Source organism: Macaca thibetana, chromosome X (genome assembly GCF_024542745.1).
Source record: "Macaca thibetana thibetana isolate TM-01 chromosome X, ASM2454274v1, whole genome shotgun sequence".
In the NCBI taxonomy this organism is placed as follows: Eukaryota; Metazoa; Chordata; class Mammalia; order Primates; family Cercopithecidae; genus Macaca; species Macaca thibetana.
Genome location: NC_065598.1, coordinates 68,312,944 through 68,329,174, shown reverse-complemented (window position 1 = coordinate 68,329,174; position 16,231 = coordinate 68,312,944). Strand labels below are relative to the sequence as shown.

General features: G+C 49.4%; 1 protein-coding gene and 1 pseudogene across 1 annotated transcript in view; one reads left to right on the top strand and one right to left on the bottom strand.

The window, feature by feature from the left end:
* Nucleotides 1–16,231, bottom strand: part of PIN4 (peptidylprolyl cis/trans isomerase, NIMA-interacting 4) — a 363,345-nt gene that overhangs the window by 332,877 nt on the left and 14,237 nt on the right. The gene's annotated exons all lie outside the window — the stretch shown is intronic.
* LOC126946236 (uncharacterized protein CXorf49-like) lies at nt 98–3,619 on the top strand (annotated as a pseudogene).

The window sequence follows — 16,231 nt, the reverse complement described above, 5'->3', positions numbered from 1 at the left end:
TGGCCCCCTTGGTTGGGCTTGGCTGGGCTTGGCTCTTCCCTCCCACCGTTACCAGGACGACCATCTCCGCACAGCCCAGGCTGCCCGGACCGGCTCCATGAGCTCCCCAGACTAGGTGTCCGTTTGGGGGGCCCGTTTCAGGTCAGAGGGTGGCGAGCAGGCTGGCGCCTGCACGGCCACTTCAGGAGCCTCTTGGGGCCACGGGAACGTCCACGGCCTCGATTTGGGGGTGCTGCACAGCAGCGAGGGCGAGGGTGAGGGCAAGAGCGGGTTCACAGATCCCGAGGGCTTCAGCTTCAAGTGTGAGAGCAAATTGACAGAGCAGGGGAGGGTGGTGCTCTGGGGCTGAGAAGGCCGGCCTGACACCCCAGTAGACGACCAAGGGGACTGTGTGGACTACTCGTCCTACCTGACTGACGAGCCAGCTGCCATCGTGCCGCAGCCCTGCATCCAGGGACACATGTCCTCAGAAAGCACAGCTGCCAAAGGGTCCACTGACATTTGGGCGGACCTGGAGGTCGATCCCAGTGGGAGTGGAGCCCTGGGCCCCAGCCCTGGAGAATGGCAGCAGGCCTCTGCCGGCCCTCTCCACCTCAGTGGTCCTGGGCCAGGCCCGGCCTGGGAGAATCCAGAAAAGGGGCTAGAAGAGTAGATGGAGAATCGGCGTAGATCCCCAGCAGCCCTCGGCGAAAGACCCCTCGGGGCCGTCTACCCACGTGTCTGATTCCGCAGAAGAGAGCAGCGGCTTACCACTGATGAGGGTGGGCATTCGCCGCAACGAAGGAAGCCAGGCCAAGCCCGGCAACCCCAAGAAGCCAGCAGACACATCCAGACACGTAGGCTTCCACTGCAAGGAGAGTTACCTGCCTGTGCCGGGCCGTTTCCTGACCTCTGCTCCCTGCGGACTCACTCCAGTCATGGAGAGGCCGGCTGTGGGAGAGCTGGAGGACTCTCCCGGAAAGAAAATACAGAGCAGGACCTGGGGAAAGGTGGAGGCCAGGCCCAGCTGCTCAGGAGCTGCCACTGCAGGGGCTCTGCCCCAGGGCCTTTCAAGGAGGAAGATGGCCCAGGAGAAGTCCCTAGGGGGTGCCTCTCAACTGGCCTCGGGGAGAGCCTTTACTGCCTGCGGAGAGAGACTCCCTCTGTGGAGAGAGGGCCACTCCCTCGGAGCCGGCCACCTTCCCGCCATTCTCTGGTGTGGGGACACATGGGATGTCCAAGAAACCCCAAAAGCCTAAGCACAGCAGCCCTGGGAAGAAACCTGCAGGAAGGAAGACCAGGGAGTCCCAGGCTGTGGCCAGAGAAGATAATGACCCAAATAGAGATGCAGTCCCAAGGGTCCACGGGAGTAGGCCTTGGGACTTGTCGCCCTCCTCTCCCTCTTCACCCTCCTCCTCTTCTGTCTCCCCCCACGCCTCCTCTCTTCCAGCACACACCTGTTTACCCATGTCCCCTCTGTCCCTTGCTCGAGGGTTGTCATCAGGAGCCCAGGGACACTAGAATGCCCAATCGTAGGGGCACACGTTAAGGGGAGCACTTGGTGTGTGACGGGCATGCCTTCGGACACTCTGCAGGGGTTCTACTTCCTCCTCCATGGAGGAGCTGGGAGGGAAGGCAGGGCTGGCAGCTGGTTTGGATGAGATGACCCCTTAAAGTGTGGGCTGCAAAGCTGGGGTGTGTAGGATCATCAACTTTCTGATTCCTCCTTCCTTAGCTGTTGCCTGAGCCACCTGGCAGGCTGCCTGCGCTATCTCAGTATCCCCAGTGTTTTCCCTGGCTGGGCTCTGCCTCCTGGCCTGGGACTGAGAGAGAAAGTGCTAATGAGATTAGGCTCCGAAGTCTCCATCTTACCACAATCCCTCCCCACCTGTACTCACTGCCCACCCCCACCGCCAGCCTGACTCAGACATTTCTGTTTTAGCTTCCCACACACAGGCCAGGGCTGCCTCGCCTGTCTGTGCGTCATGGAGAATTCAGCAGTGGTGACCCCAACATCAGAGCTCCCCAGCTTCTGGGACGTTCAGAGCCCTCAGCCTACAGCCTGGGAGGCCTCGTGCCCAGACGCCACGCACCCTCCGGTGAGTCTTGCAGATTTGATAGGGGTGGAGGGGAGAGGGGTTGGGAGGGAATCCTCTGGTTCTGTCGCTTCTAGGGGCTCAGCCTTGTTCCCAGGCTTCCCTGCCCACCCAGGCAGCTGTCCCAAGGGAAACGGGGTGTCGAATGGACTGGCTTTAAGCCACATTCTCCTCTCAGTGGGGTTTGTGTGGTAGGGGGCAATTTGGAGCAGCGCCCCAAACTCCAGCTCTGGAAGGAGACTTTCGGCGGTACGGAGCCCTTTTCTGTTAAGTCCTGCTCAGCCACACTGGCTCTCCCAGGGCCTGGCTGTGGCTGCCGCGCTGCTGGAGTCCAACCCAGAGTCACAATGCTAGGGGACCACAGGTACACATGGGCTTACACTGGGGAACAGGGAAGACAGTCCCAGAGGGAGGGTTGGAGTTGCTGGGCAGAGCATGGGCAACATGTTGCCAGCAGAGGGTGACGGTGCTTCACTTTAGACCCTGCTAGGCCTTTTCCACCTTACTGGGAGGCTTGGAAGCTGGATTTTGTGTTCTCTTTCAGGTGACCAGCAGCCACCTGTCCATCCCCCAAGACCAGAAAGGCAGCAGCAGCCCCCGGGAGCCCAGGACTGTCCTCGGGTAATGCTTTGTGTGGCTCTTAGAAATAGAGGTCCACACTAGATGGTGGGATCCGTGTCCAGGTTAAACTGACTTCTGCGTCCCCCTACCCCCCGCCTCCACCTTCCACACCCCATGGAGAGAGGATGCCTCCTTTCCATTGAGGATTCTGTGCCAACCCACCTCACCACTGGGCTGCAGGCTGTGGGGGCTGTACGGCCTGGGGGAGAGAGGGAGTCCGGAGAGAGAGCAGGCCAGAATTGACTAACCATTTATCTTCCTCTGGTGTCTGCTGGTCTAGTGCATCCAGCTGCAGAAGGAAATTGAGGACCTTACACAGCAATTAGGTATGACAGAGCTCTGGCCAGGGCAGGGATGGACAGCAGTGTCTTTCTGCAGGCGTAGGGGGCTGGGGTGGGCTGCAGGTACAGGCGGCGTCACTGGGACTGACTTTCCTCTGCGGAAGAGAACCAAGCAAAGCCTGGCCCTGGAGCCTTCTGTGCCTTTCCAGCTAGGGGTGTGCACAGACAGCAATGTGTTGTCTGAACTCCATGTACACTTGGTCCACAAGTCACAGAGATCTGCTTTGCTTAGGACGGTTAGAGATACCACATGTGTTTTCCCTTTAACTGCTGCCTGGTATGGCTTGTATGGATTTTTGCTTACTGGCTGGCTTATCTGTCTTTGAAACATGTTCTGAACGGTTCTGGGTTGCCTCAACACCTGAGAACCACTTTCCCACTTAGAAGGCATTTCCACATTTAATTCAGGTGATGGGTGGGTGAGTCAGTCCCAGGGCTTGTGGGATTTCGCATTGCAGAGCTAGGTGGTTCCCCACAGGGGCAGGGGGTGGGTTTCTGTTTCCCCAGGTCTGGAGTGCCCGGTTCTGCCTCTCTGTTTCAGCAGCCATGCAGTTCCTCACTGACAAGTTCCAGGGCCTTTGAAGTGAGTGTTGCACACACCATGCCCCTTCCCACAATCCTGGTAGCTTAGGAGGGCTGTAGGCTGGCCCTGGCTGGTAGCCCATCCCTGAGTCTGCTCTGTTTCACAGGTTTGAGCCAGCGTCTTCCTACAAGACAAGCAGCTGGTACCTTTGGAGTTCTGGAGCTGCAGCCAAGCAGGTTCCCTCCGTATCCTCTTCAGCCAGGGCTTTCGCTCTTCCACTGAATTTGCACACTTTCCAATGCAGTTCAAAGCAGTTTGAAATAAAGTCATTCTCATATTCTGTGGTCTGTGATCTGCCCTCTGCGACTGTTGGGAGTGTTGGGGGATTCAGTGTGTTGCTCCCTTCACTGACACTTGAAGAACAGTTCCCCTGGCGCTCTGTGGTGGGCCCACTCCTTGCGGGGCACCTGGGTTGGCCTCTGAGCAGCAGCCCTGCACTCGGGCTCACCACAGTGCCGTGGGTCTAGGTGCTGTGGGGGCCCTGCCTGGCCACAGCAGCATTTCCTGCCTTTCCCTTACATGCCCTGCTCATGTCCCTCCTCTTCTCCTCTTACTTCAGGGTCTCACAAGTCCCCTTCTTCAGCACTATCCTCTCTCCACTTCTCCAGGAACTGATGGTCTCCTAGAACCCTGGTCTTTCTCTCCTTTTCTCCTGCAGTTCACTGTCTCGGTTTTGCCCTGTCACCGTCCTTTCCATTGTGAGCATCCTTGCTCTCCCATGTGGCTTGATGCTGGTGGTCTTTCCTGCACGGTTATTTCCGTGCTGTTGAGGAACACGTTGGAGCTTATCCTCCCACTCAGGAGACCAGTCTTCTTTCTGGAGCCATTATGTCCCTCTGGTGCCAACACACACATAGTCAGGTCATCTGGGCCAGAAACCAGGTAGCATCCTCAGTTCCTCTTAGCCCTCATATTTGAACCTCAGTTACCAAATCCCATCAGGTCTCCTCCTTAGTTTCAGTAGCCAGGTGGAGACAGAAGCCACATCCCAGTGGCTGGCTGAGCAAAAGGGAAGGTACGTGGAGTGCCGAAGAAAAGGGCAGGGTAGTCTCTTGGTTGGAGGTGGAGGCACTGAGTCTGTTCTGGTGCCTGCAGGCCAACCTTGTAGAAACTGCCCACTGGCAGCTACACGGAAGGTGGATTCCTCATCCTTGGTGTCCTATAGGGGGCCAACAGCCCCTTCTCCAGCCAGTCAACTCCATACCCTTGATTTGAAAATGGCAAGGGTGGTGTGGATACTAGGCAGGGCAAGTGTGGATGCTAGGCCCAGCTGTTCTTTGATGGTCCCTGTCAAATACTGTTCCACCACCCGCAAGGCCTCAGGGTTTTGTGGACGTGATATTTCTGCATCCCTGATCAGTCTTTCAGATCGCCTCTCGAGGTTACACGAGATTTCCTCGAGTTCCCTGTTCTGCCTTCACCCTCCCTGAGAGTTGGGATCACCCGCTTCCTTCAGCCAGAATCCTGGACTGGGCAGGCCCCAGATTTGGGCACAGATTCCGGTTCCAGTGAGGAGGTGTGGGTAGGTTCTGCCAGCTCCCATCGCCAAGAGACTGGATGTTGAACAGATGAAGACAATAGAAATGCAGATACCATTCAAGGTTAGTGTGTGTGTGTGTGTGTGTGTGTGTGTGTGTGTGTGTGCGCGTGCGCCTGCTTGAGCATGCCCTTGCAAGCACTCGCTTGGGAATCAAATTAATCATGGGTGCTGTCCATTGAGGGAGAAAGGGCTGATTGACAGAGTGGAGGCAGTGGTGAAGGATACCTGAAGGAAGGATGGAATGCACAGAAGCAGAGCTGGGGTTCACTTTTTACAAGAGGTGTTGTTCAATTCTAACACCTAGAAGGCTGTGGAGTAGGATGAATGGGACATCCCCAAACACAGGGACGGGTGTTGGCGCTCTCAGAATGCTGGAGGTGCCACAGTAGGCTCCTGATCTTCCACCGGATGGATGGGATGTCTCAGCACTCCCCTGTGTGGGTGCAGTGATAATACTTCAGAGTCGCTGGTTGGTGCCTTATCTAGGAATTGGGGAGCTCCCATGGGAGGGTGCCCCAATGCCAGCTAACAGAGACACGGGCAGGACGGACAGTGAGGGTGGAAAGTGGGGAATCGGGACTGCCCTGGGACAGCTGGTTGGGTTCGGTATTCGCCTTCCCCCATACTCTCTCTGTGTCTCCCTGCCAGGCCCGTGGTGTGAGCTCAGTGAGAGGGACCATCACATATGCGGTGGGCCAATCACAGGCCTCAGACCTGGAAACGAATGGTGGTGGGGACCTACGCTATCCACCTCAAATCCCTAGCCTGAGATGGTTGGCTTGATTCCTCGGGCCAAGGCTTTGATCCTGACACAGATGGTTGTTTCTTGGGAGGATAACACAGCGGGGTGGGCTCTGGAAAGGAAGTCTGTCAGGAACTCTCCAGCTTGGGTTTTTGCCACCGGGGACATCTATGCAGGTTCTGGTTGGGTGAGAACTCCAGCCCCAGACACTGGCCCGGGGGCCATGGGCCATGGTCAACAGGGTGTGGAAGGGGAGAAGCCTGTGGACGGAGTTGTGGAAGGCGTGAACCCATCCCTTGGCGGCTGGATTTGCCAGCCCCGTCTCTCAGCACACCACCTCGGTTCCATATTCAGACCACTTCCCACACAATAATGGAGCTGTAACATGTACACTCCAGGCCATGGTCGGGCGGAGCCTTCCACTTCTAGGGGAAATAAGTGCAGAATCCGAGGCTCCTCGGATTAGAGGAATCCATTTGGGCCCCAGTGGAGAGGAGGAGGTCGAGCCTCTCCACTTATTCAGTGCCCCCCTCTTGCTTTTCCCTCAAGTCTCCTCTCTCACCAAGAGGAATGTGGAGTCCGGCCTGGAGAGTCTTAGTCCCCCTCCTGCCTTGTCCCGCCACTCAGTTCATACATGCTCCAGAGGTCTGCTGAGCTGTGTGCTTGCCCTTGATGCAGCCGCTGAGGCTGAGCCCTGAGCAGAATCCCACCTGCACTCAGTGCCAGAGATCCCACTGGTACATTTCCGGATGAGACCTCTTACTCGGTTGGCAGAAAAGAGCATCTCCCCTTCAGGCTCCAGCTGGGTTTGAAGGTGTGTGAGTCTCCTCACATGCATGCCAGTCAGAGTCTCCAAAGTTGGCCGTCCAGGCTGTGGTGGAGGCTTAGGGCACTGCACACGGAGATGTGAGATGGCAATCATAGGATCATAGTGGTCACGGTAACAGGATGAACTTTAGCCCACCTGGAACACAATTCTGGGTGAACTCGGACAATCTCATGCCCATCTGTCCTCAACCTGTACACCAAGATGTTCTCCTTTTCCCCATACTTTTTCTCATCATCCGTTTCCTCGAAGGATGAAGCCAGAACCCATGTTTGCCAGGTACGGTTGCGTAGGCTGTGGCCACCAGGGTGGCCATGCAAACACTACATGCGGGAATCCAGGGTGCTCAGTTCAGATGATCTAGCGTGAATGTCTCCCCTGTGGTTGTGCAATGTTGAAGTCTGGGTCACTACCACGCAGAGCAAGGAACAGAAGGTTGGCAGAGTGTTGGAACCCTCCTGTTTGCCCTACCCCAATCACTACTTCCCCCTTTGCACATCCCTCCAGAAGTAATCACTCTGCTGACTTTTCCAATAATCACTCACTTTCTTTAAAGGATTAATAATTGCCATTTAATAACCCTCACCAAGATATAAAAGTTAGAGGCAGTTAAATGTAAAATTTTATTTTTGAAACAATACACACACACACACACACACACACACACACGGAGAGAGCTCAGAAGTTGGCCATTTGACAAACAGTTATAAGGTGATCAAGCCAGGTAACTACTACCCAGGTCATGAATCTGTACATTGCACTTTTAGAGAGTTGCGGTCAGAATGTCTTTCTCTGAAGGAAACCAAATGCACATGATACGTACTGTGTGATTCCATTTATATGACATTCTGGAAAAGGCAAAATTCTAGGAGCAGAAAACAGATTGGTGGTTGCCAGGGTCTGAGAGTTAAGACCAAGTGTTCACTACCAGAGGGCATGAGGGAACCTGGCAGGGATGGCGATGCTCTATATCTATATATCTTGTGCTGGTGTTTCCACAGCTGTATGCATTTAGAAAATCCCATAGACCTGTGCGTAAGTTATAGCCCAATAGTCTTGACTTTTTAGAAAAGAGAATTGTCAGCAATACATCTTGAAAGGAAACTGACACTTAGTCAATAATTTTGTGACTACGAAGAGCATGTTTCTCTCCCCTAATCTGTTAATGTGGAGAATTATGGCACTTTATTTTCTGAAGGGAAATTAAATTTGTATTTTTGAGATGAAGCTAATATTTGTCATGCCACATTAGGTATTTTCCTTTTTATATCCTGAAGGCTTCCGTGTGCTAAGATTCTGGTTCTGATTTTTGCTTCTGTGTCATGAGCCTGTGATTGATCTGCAATGTTTCTCTAAGTGTCCTTGAAGTATTTGGTATCGAGGTTATGCCAAGCTCACACAGTTGAGTGGAGGATTATTCCTCCTTTTCAATTTTCTGCACGAGTTTGTGTCAAATGGAAGATATGTATTCCTAGGATGTTTTTCAGAATGTGGTGGGGAATCCTGGAGTTTATTCCTGGAAAGCCTTTGACTACTCATATCTTTCTGTAATGATTCTGGAACGGTTCAGGTTGGCCGTTCTTTCTTGTGTCAGTTTTGGCGGGTTTTGTTTCCTAGCGATCGGTGACCTTTTTCTTTGTTTTCAAACTGACTGGAATAAAATGGTCCATAATATCCACCTTCATCTCAGATTGCATTTGTTTAAATTTCAAAGCCACGGAAGAATTGCAGGGAAAGCACAAGGAGCACTCATACATATATTCTTCTACTGAATCCTCCAGGTTTTTTTTTAGCATTTTCTGACATTTGCATTATCCCTTCCTCCAACCCATTCCCTGTCTTTCACTGTGTGTGTGTGTGTGTGTGTGTGTGTGTGTGTGTGTGTGTGTGCGCGCTTGTATTTTCCATTATTTTGTGGAATCATTTGAGATCTATTTGAATCATTAAGATACATCATCCCCAAATACGAGAAAGCAGGGTCTTTCACAAAGCCTTAATGCCATCATGACACTCAGGAAATGTAACACTGAAACCACACAATTTTCTACTGTATGATCACATGAAACATTTTCTGATTGTCCCCATGGTCCCGTAGTATCCCTCATAGCTGCTTTCTAACTAAATTCTCTTTCCAACCAAACATCATGCTTCGCACTTAGTTTTCAAGTCTCTTTTGAGACAGGGTCACCCTCTGTTATAATGTGGAACTTTATACTGCAGCCTTGAGCTCCCAGGCTCAAGCTGTCTTCCCCCGCCTCAGCCTCCTGAGTAACTTGGACTACAGGCATGCACCACCATGCCCGGCTAATTTTTAAAATATTTTTTGTAGAGACTTCATCTCGCTGTGTTGCCCAGGCTGGTCTGGAACTCCTGAGCTCCAGCTGGGTCTCCCAAAGTGCTAGGATTACGGGTGTGAGCCATGGTGCCCGGCCCGTCAAGTCTCTTCAGTGTCCTTTAAAGTGTGCTTTAAAGCAATGTTTAAAATTTCCTTTAAACCAGTGCAGTTGTTGTCAGGAAGCCCTTGAACTTGGGTTTGCCGAATGTCTTCCTTGTGATTAGACTCAGGTAGGTTTAACATTTTTGGCAGGACTACTCCATAGCAGATGTGCTGTCCTTCTTGGGGCATGACATCAGCAGATTCTCCATGTTGGTTTGTCTTACGACTGGTGATGTTCATCTTGACCATGTGGTCAGGGCACTATTCCAAATTACTCCATTGTGAAGGTGTCATCTTTTCTTTGTATTGAATTAGCCATGTGCTGTTACTGCATGAGCACTGTGTGATTATCCAGTCCCCCCACAATATCCTCTTTGTATCTTTTGGATGTCTGCATATGATATGATTTGGATCTGTGTCCCCAGCAAGTCTCATGTCAAATCGTAACTTCTAATGTTAGAGGTGGGACCTGGTGGGAGGTGACTGTATCATGGGGCTGAATCTTCAGGAGTGGTTTAGCAGCATCCACTTGGTGCTGTCCTCACAGTGGCGAGTGAGTTCTCATGAGTCTGATTGTTTAAAGGTGTGTGACACCACCGCCTGCTCTCTCTCTTGCTCCTGCTCCTAGCATGTAACAAGTACCTGCTCCTGTTTCGCCTTCTACCATGATAGTAAGCTTCCTGAGTCCTCCCAGAAGCAGAAGCTGCTACACTTCCTGTACAACCTGCAGAACCCTGAGCTCTTTTCTGTATAAATGGCTCAGTCTTAGGTATTTCTTTATAGCAGCACGAGAGCGGACGTAACATGGTTTGTGCTTGTTTCTCCCTTTTCTTTCCTGATAGCAGTGCTCTTCCCCCTTATTTTCTTAACCAGTCTCAAAAGAGTTTTACCAATTTCATTCTTCTTCCAAACACCCAACTTCTGGTTTTGTGATTCTTATGCTTGTTTCCCCTTTCACTGATTTCTGCTTTTACTTTGATTATTTCCTTCTACTTTAGTTGGTCTTATCTTGTAACTTTTTCTCATTAATTGTATGCTGTCCTATTTCGCATGGTTTGGCTGTGTCCCCACCCAAATCTCAACTTGAATTGTATTTCCCAGATTCCCATGTCTTGTGGGAGGGACCCAGGTGAAGGTAATTGAATCATGGGTGCCGGTCCTTCTCATGCTATTCTCGTGATAATGAATAAGTCTCATGAGATCTAATGAGTTTATCAGTAGTTTCCACTTCTGCTTCTTCCTCCTTTTCTCTTGCTGCCACCACATAAGAAATGTCTTTCACCTTCCACCATGATTCTGAGGCCTCCCCAGCCATGTGGAACTGTAAGTCCAATTAAACCTCTTTTTCTTCCCAGTCTTGGTATGTGTTTATCAGCAGTGTAAAAACTGACTAATCTACTAAATTGGTACCAGTAGAGTGGGGCATTGCTGAAAAGATACCTGAAGATGTGGTAGCGACTTTGGAACTGGGTAACAGGCAGATATTGGAAGAGTTTTGAGGCCTCAGAAGAAGACAGGAAAATGTGGGAACATTTGGAACCTCCTAGAGACTTGTTGAATGGATTTGCCCAAAATGCTGATAGTGATATGGACAATAAGGTCCAGGCTGAGGTAGTCTCAGATGGAGATGAGGAACTTGTTGGGAACTGGAGTAAAAGTGACTCTTGTTATGTTTTAGTAAAGAGACTGGTGTCATTTTGCCCAGGCTCTAGAGATTTGTGGAACTTTGAACTTGAGAGAGATGATTTAGGGTATCTGGTGGGAGAAATTTCTAAGCAGCAAAGGATTCAAAGGGTGACTTGGGTGCTGTTAAAAGCATTTGGTTTTAAAAGAGAAACAGCATAAAAGTTCAGAAAATTTGCAGCCTGACAATGCGGTAGAAAACAAAATCCGATTTTTTGAGGAGAAATTCAAGCCAACTGCAGAAATTTGCATAAGGAGCAATGAGCCTAATGCTAATCCCCAAGACCCTGGGGAAAATGTCTCCAGGCCATGTCATAGACCTCCAAGGCAGCCCCTCCCATCCCAGGCCTGGAGGCCCACGAAAGTGGTTTCATGTGCCGGGCCCAGGGTTTCCATGAAGTGTGCAGCTAGGGACTTGGTGCCCTGTGTCTCAGCCACTCCAGCCATGGCTGAAAGGGGCCAACATAGAGCTCAGGCTGTGGCTTCAAAGGGTGGAAGCCCCAAGCTTGGCAGCTTCCATCAGGTATTGAGCCTGCGGCTGCACAGAAGTCAAGAATTTAGGTTTGGGAACCTCTGCCTAGATTTCAGAAGATGTATGGAAATACCTGGATGTCCAGGCAAAAGTTTGCTGCAGGGGTGGAGCCCTTATGGAGAACCTCTGCTAGGGCAGTGCAGAAGGGAAATGTGGTGTCAGAGTCCCCACACAGAGTCCCTACTGGGGGACTGCCTAGTGGAGCTGTGAGAAGAGGGCCACTGTCCTCTAGACCCCAGAATGGTAGATCCACTGACAGCTTGCACCGTGATCCTGGAAAAGCTGCAGACACTCAATTCCAGCCGGTTAAACCTGCTGGGAGGGAGGCTGTATCCTGCAAAGCCACAGGGGTGGAGCTACCCAAGACCATGGGAACCCACCTCTTGCATCAGCATGGCCTAGATGTGAGACCTGGAGTCAAAGGAGATCATTTTGGAGCTTTAAAATTTTACTGCCCTGCTGGGTTTTGGATTTGTATGGGCCCCATAACCTCTTTGTTTTGGCCAATTTCTCCCATTTCAAATGGCATATTTATCCAATACCCGTACATCCACTATATCTAGGAAGTAACTAGCTTGCTTTGATTTTACAGGCTCATAGGTGGAAGGGACTTGCCTTGTCTCAGATGAGACTTCGAACTGTGGACTTTTGGGTTAATGCTGAAATGAGCTGAGACTTTAGGGGACTGTTGGGAAGCCATGATTTATTTTGAAATGTGAAGACATGAGATTTGGAGGGGCCAGGGGCAGAATGATATGGTTTGGCTGTGTCCCCATCCAAATCTCAACTTGAATTGTATCTCCCAGAATTCTCACATGTTGTGGGAGGGATCCAGGGGGAGGTAATTGGATCATGGGGGCTGGTCCTTCCCATGCTATTCTTGTAATAGTGAATAAGTCTCACGAGATCTGATGGGTTTATCAGGGATTTCTACTTTTGGTTCTTCCTCCTTTTCTCTTGCTGCCAACATGTAAGAAGTGCCTTTCATCTACCACCATGATTCTGAGGCCTCCCCAGGCATGTGGAACTGTAAGTGCAATTAAACTTCTTTTTCTTCCCAGTTCTGGGGTATGTCTATATCAGCAGTATGAAAACAGATTAATACACTATTTTAAATATGTGCTTTTAGCAGCCTACACATCCCCCTCAGGACTCCTTTACTTGTGCTGACAAGGGTTTATGAGTAGTATTTTTGTAGTCATCCAGTTCCAAATATGGGAAACAATGAATATTACAGCTTTCATGGAATGGGATCAGTATATTGTGGTGTGTTCATACAATGGAATACTATTTCAGCACTTCATCTAGGAAGTGCTAGATGAGGAATCAAAAGACCTGGCTCTCTCCTAACTTGCTGAAAAGTCCTTCCCCTTTCAGAACCTCCATTTCTCCATCTGTGAAAAGAGAAAGATGGCATGGAACAGTGCTTCTCAACCTGAGGTCCATGAACTTTCTGAAAAAGTGAAAGTACAAAGTACTCCTCTAAGGAATAATAGACATGAATCTTACAAAGATAGCATCGAATGAAAGAAGCAAGTAACAACACGGACATGTTTAATGACTCCATTCCGGTAACTTCAAATGACAGGCAACACTAACCTATCTTGTTGAAGAACGCATACTTAGGGTATAAAACCATAGAGAAGAGCAAGGAAAGGACAATCAGAAAAGCCAAGATGTTGGTTTCCCTTTGGAGTAGGAGTGGGGCTGAGCTCAGGCAGGGCCACCCCAGGAGGCTTTGGGGGATGCTGGCGGTGTTCTCCTCTGGGACCTAGGGGAACGTTTCCGTACAGGTGCACATGATAATCATTTATTAAACTGTGCACATAGATTGTGATGTTTTCTTTCCATACATTGCCTTCCATCATAAGTGGAGAAAAAACAGTGCTAAGGGAAATAACATTGCATTAAACAGGTAAGTATTTTACAACTAGAAGGATAACCAAAATTATTTTCCCTATTTATAGCAGATCTCCTTGAGAGTAGTAATATCAGTTTATTGACAATAATAGCTTTATTTTCAACTTCTCATAAATTTCACTAAACATCATAGGAATGATACATAGTTGTGATATTGATTTTGACTTTTTAGTAAATATTTTATATTTGGATGGTAAGTTTTCATTCAGAATTTGTGATTTTGTACTGGAACCTCATGAACCTGGTAACTTGATACAGTTTCTCACAGGAGATCTGCCACCTCCCATCCACTTACTCTCAGAGGTGGAGGACCAAGAACTGGAGAAAAATAAATGACCAAAAAAAAATCTAAAAAGATGTGCCCTCATCAAAAAGGATGAGTTTGTGTCCTTTGTAGGGACATGGATGCAGCTGGAAACCATCATTCTTAGCAAACTATCACAAGAACAGAAAACCAAACACCGCATGTTCTCACTCATAGGTGGGGACTGAACAATGAGATCACTTGGACTCAGGAAGGGGAACATCACACACCGGGGCCTATCATGGGGAGGGGGTAGGGGGGAGGGATTGCATTGGGAGTTATACCTGATGTAAATGACGAGTTGATGGGTGCAGCACACCAACATGGCACAAGTATACATATGTAACAAACCTGCGCGTTATGCACATGTACCCTACAACTTAAAGTATAATAATAATAAATAAATTAAAAAAAAAAAAAAGATGTGCCCTCAATGTAATATGTTAATTTGACCAGGTGAGGGCAGTGCCGTTTTAAGCTGTTTGCTGGCAAGCTTGTAGCGGCAGCTGGTGATTTCACGCCTTTTCGATTTGTCCTCTTCTCTAAGGTTAGCTGTTGGGATTGAAAGGGCCATTTGTGCCAATGAAGGTGGAAGCAGTGTTGGCAATTCTTCTGATGGGCTGCATCTCCTTTGCCCGCTTGGCACTTCCATCTTAACACCAACCTTGCCAGCAACTTTGCCCAGCAACTCTTTTCTTCCTCTTTCTTCTCCTCAGGCCCAACCAAGACCACTGATGTGCTAGACAAAGCACGGGACCCTGACAAACAGTGATAACGGGCTGGAGTGCACAGCCTCTTGGGGCCTTATTGTTTGTTGCAACTTTCATGGGATGGGTTCAATACATTGTGGTGCATTCACACAATGAAGTACTATTTTAGCAGTGTAGAAGTACAAAGTACTCCTCTACAGAATAATAGGCAAGGCCAGAGGCATTTTCCTAAAAATCAGCCTCCATCCAAGAATGAGTTTCCCCTGCTTTTGTTTCTAGTCTTGTACTCCTCCAGAGTGGCTCGAGTGAAGGCTCCACACTGGTTTGTGGCTTTAATATGGTCAAATAGGAAGACTGTTGTGGTTATTTATTTCATCAATTGATGAAACAAAATAAAAACTCTTCTCTGGAGCCGGGCACAGTGGCTCATGCCTGTCTGGGAGGCCAAGGCAGGAGGATCGCTTGAGCTCAGGATTTCAAGACCTGCCTGACCAATATGGCAAAACCCTGTGTCTATGAAAAATACAAAAAATTAGGCAAGTGTGGTGGCACATGCCTGTAGTTCCAGCCACTTGCGGGGCTGAAGTGGTAGGATCACTTGAGCCTGGAAGGTAGAGCCTGGCAGTGAGCTGACGAAATCACCACTGCACTCCAGACTGGATGACAAAGTGAGACCCTGCCTCAAACAAACAAACAAAACAAAACAAAACAAACCAACCAACAAACTATTCTCTGGTTCTCTGGGGACCACCCCTCTGCCTAGAGATAAATAGCATTTCCCATGGTAAGTGCTGCTCCATTGTCTGATCCCATTGTTTAGAAGTCCAGCAACTGTAAGGACTTACTTAAGGGTGTATGAGAAGCAGAAATCAAGGAACCACTTATGTTGAAACTTTACTTTAAATTACTACTTAAGTAAAGGGTCTTCTCAGATTCTCGTTAGGGATTTTTCATCTACATTTTTTTTGAGACAGGGTCCCACCCTCTCACCCAGGCTGGAGTGCAGTGGCATGCTCATAGCTCACTCCAGCCTCCAACTCTTAGGCTCAAGCCATCCTTCTACCTCAGCCTTCCAAAGTGCTGGAATTCCAGGTGTGAGGCAGCACACCCAGCCTTTTTCATCCCTTTAAACTAAATTTTCTTTATTGCTAATTCTATACCATTAGAAGAAATTCAAGAGAAAAAATTATTTTGGAAATAATTCTAGGACACAAACACCTCAACTGATTTTTTTTTCTCCATAGTTCTTGCTCTAAGATCATAGAAGTGCAGAATATTGGAACTAGAAGAACTCTTGGAGAAATTTAACAGGCCAACTCATGGTAAGTGTGCAAGTGAGGAATCTAAGAGGGGCAGTGCCACGTCAAGGCCACCAGATAGTTCAAGGCTGCACCTCCTCAGACTCTATTTTATCCTTCAGCAGGGCAGAAGCCACTCTATCTCCTCATACACAGGCCTCATGTGGATTGATATCGAAGTTGGTGCAGCTTCTTCCCAACCTCTTGACTAGTTCTAAGCACTGCAATCCATCCCATTTGCTGTCAGTTACAGCTAGAGCCAGATTAGCTCATGAGAGCATCTTAGGTGAAGAAGCAGCTGTTGCCTTTACTCTGTCCATAGGACCTGTGGTGTGCTGGGGTCACTCCGGATGGTTGTCTCTTGGTATTGTACAGTTCTGTACAGGCACAACAGATGGCAGAGTAAGGCAAAACAAGCGCTAGCTGAGGAGTCAAAAGAACTGGCTCTCTCCTAACCTGCTGAAAAGCACTTCCCCTTATAGAACCTCCATTTCCCCATCTGTGAAAAGAGAAAGGTGGCCTGGAACAGTGCTTCTCAACCCGGAGTCCATGAACTTTCCGAAATTGTGTGCGGAGTTGTGGGAGGTGGTGTATGCAGTCTCTTAGGAAGAGTGTATAG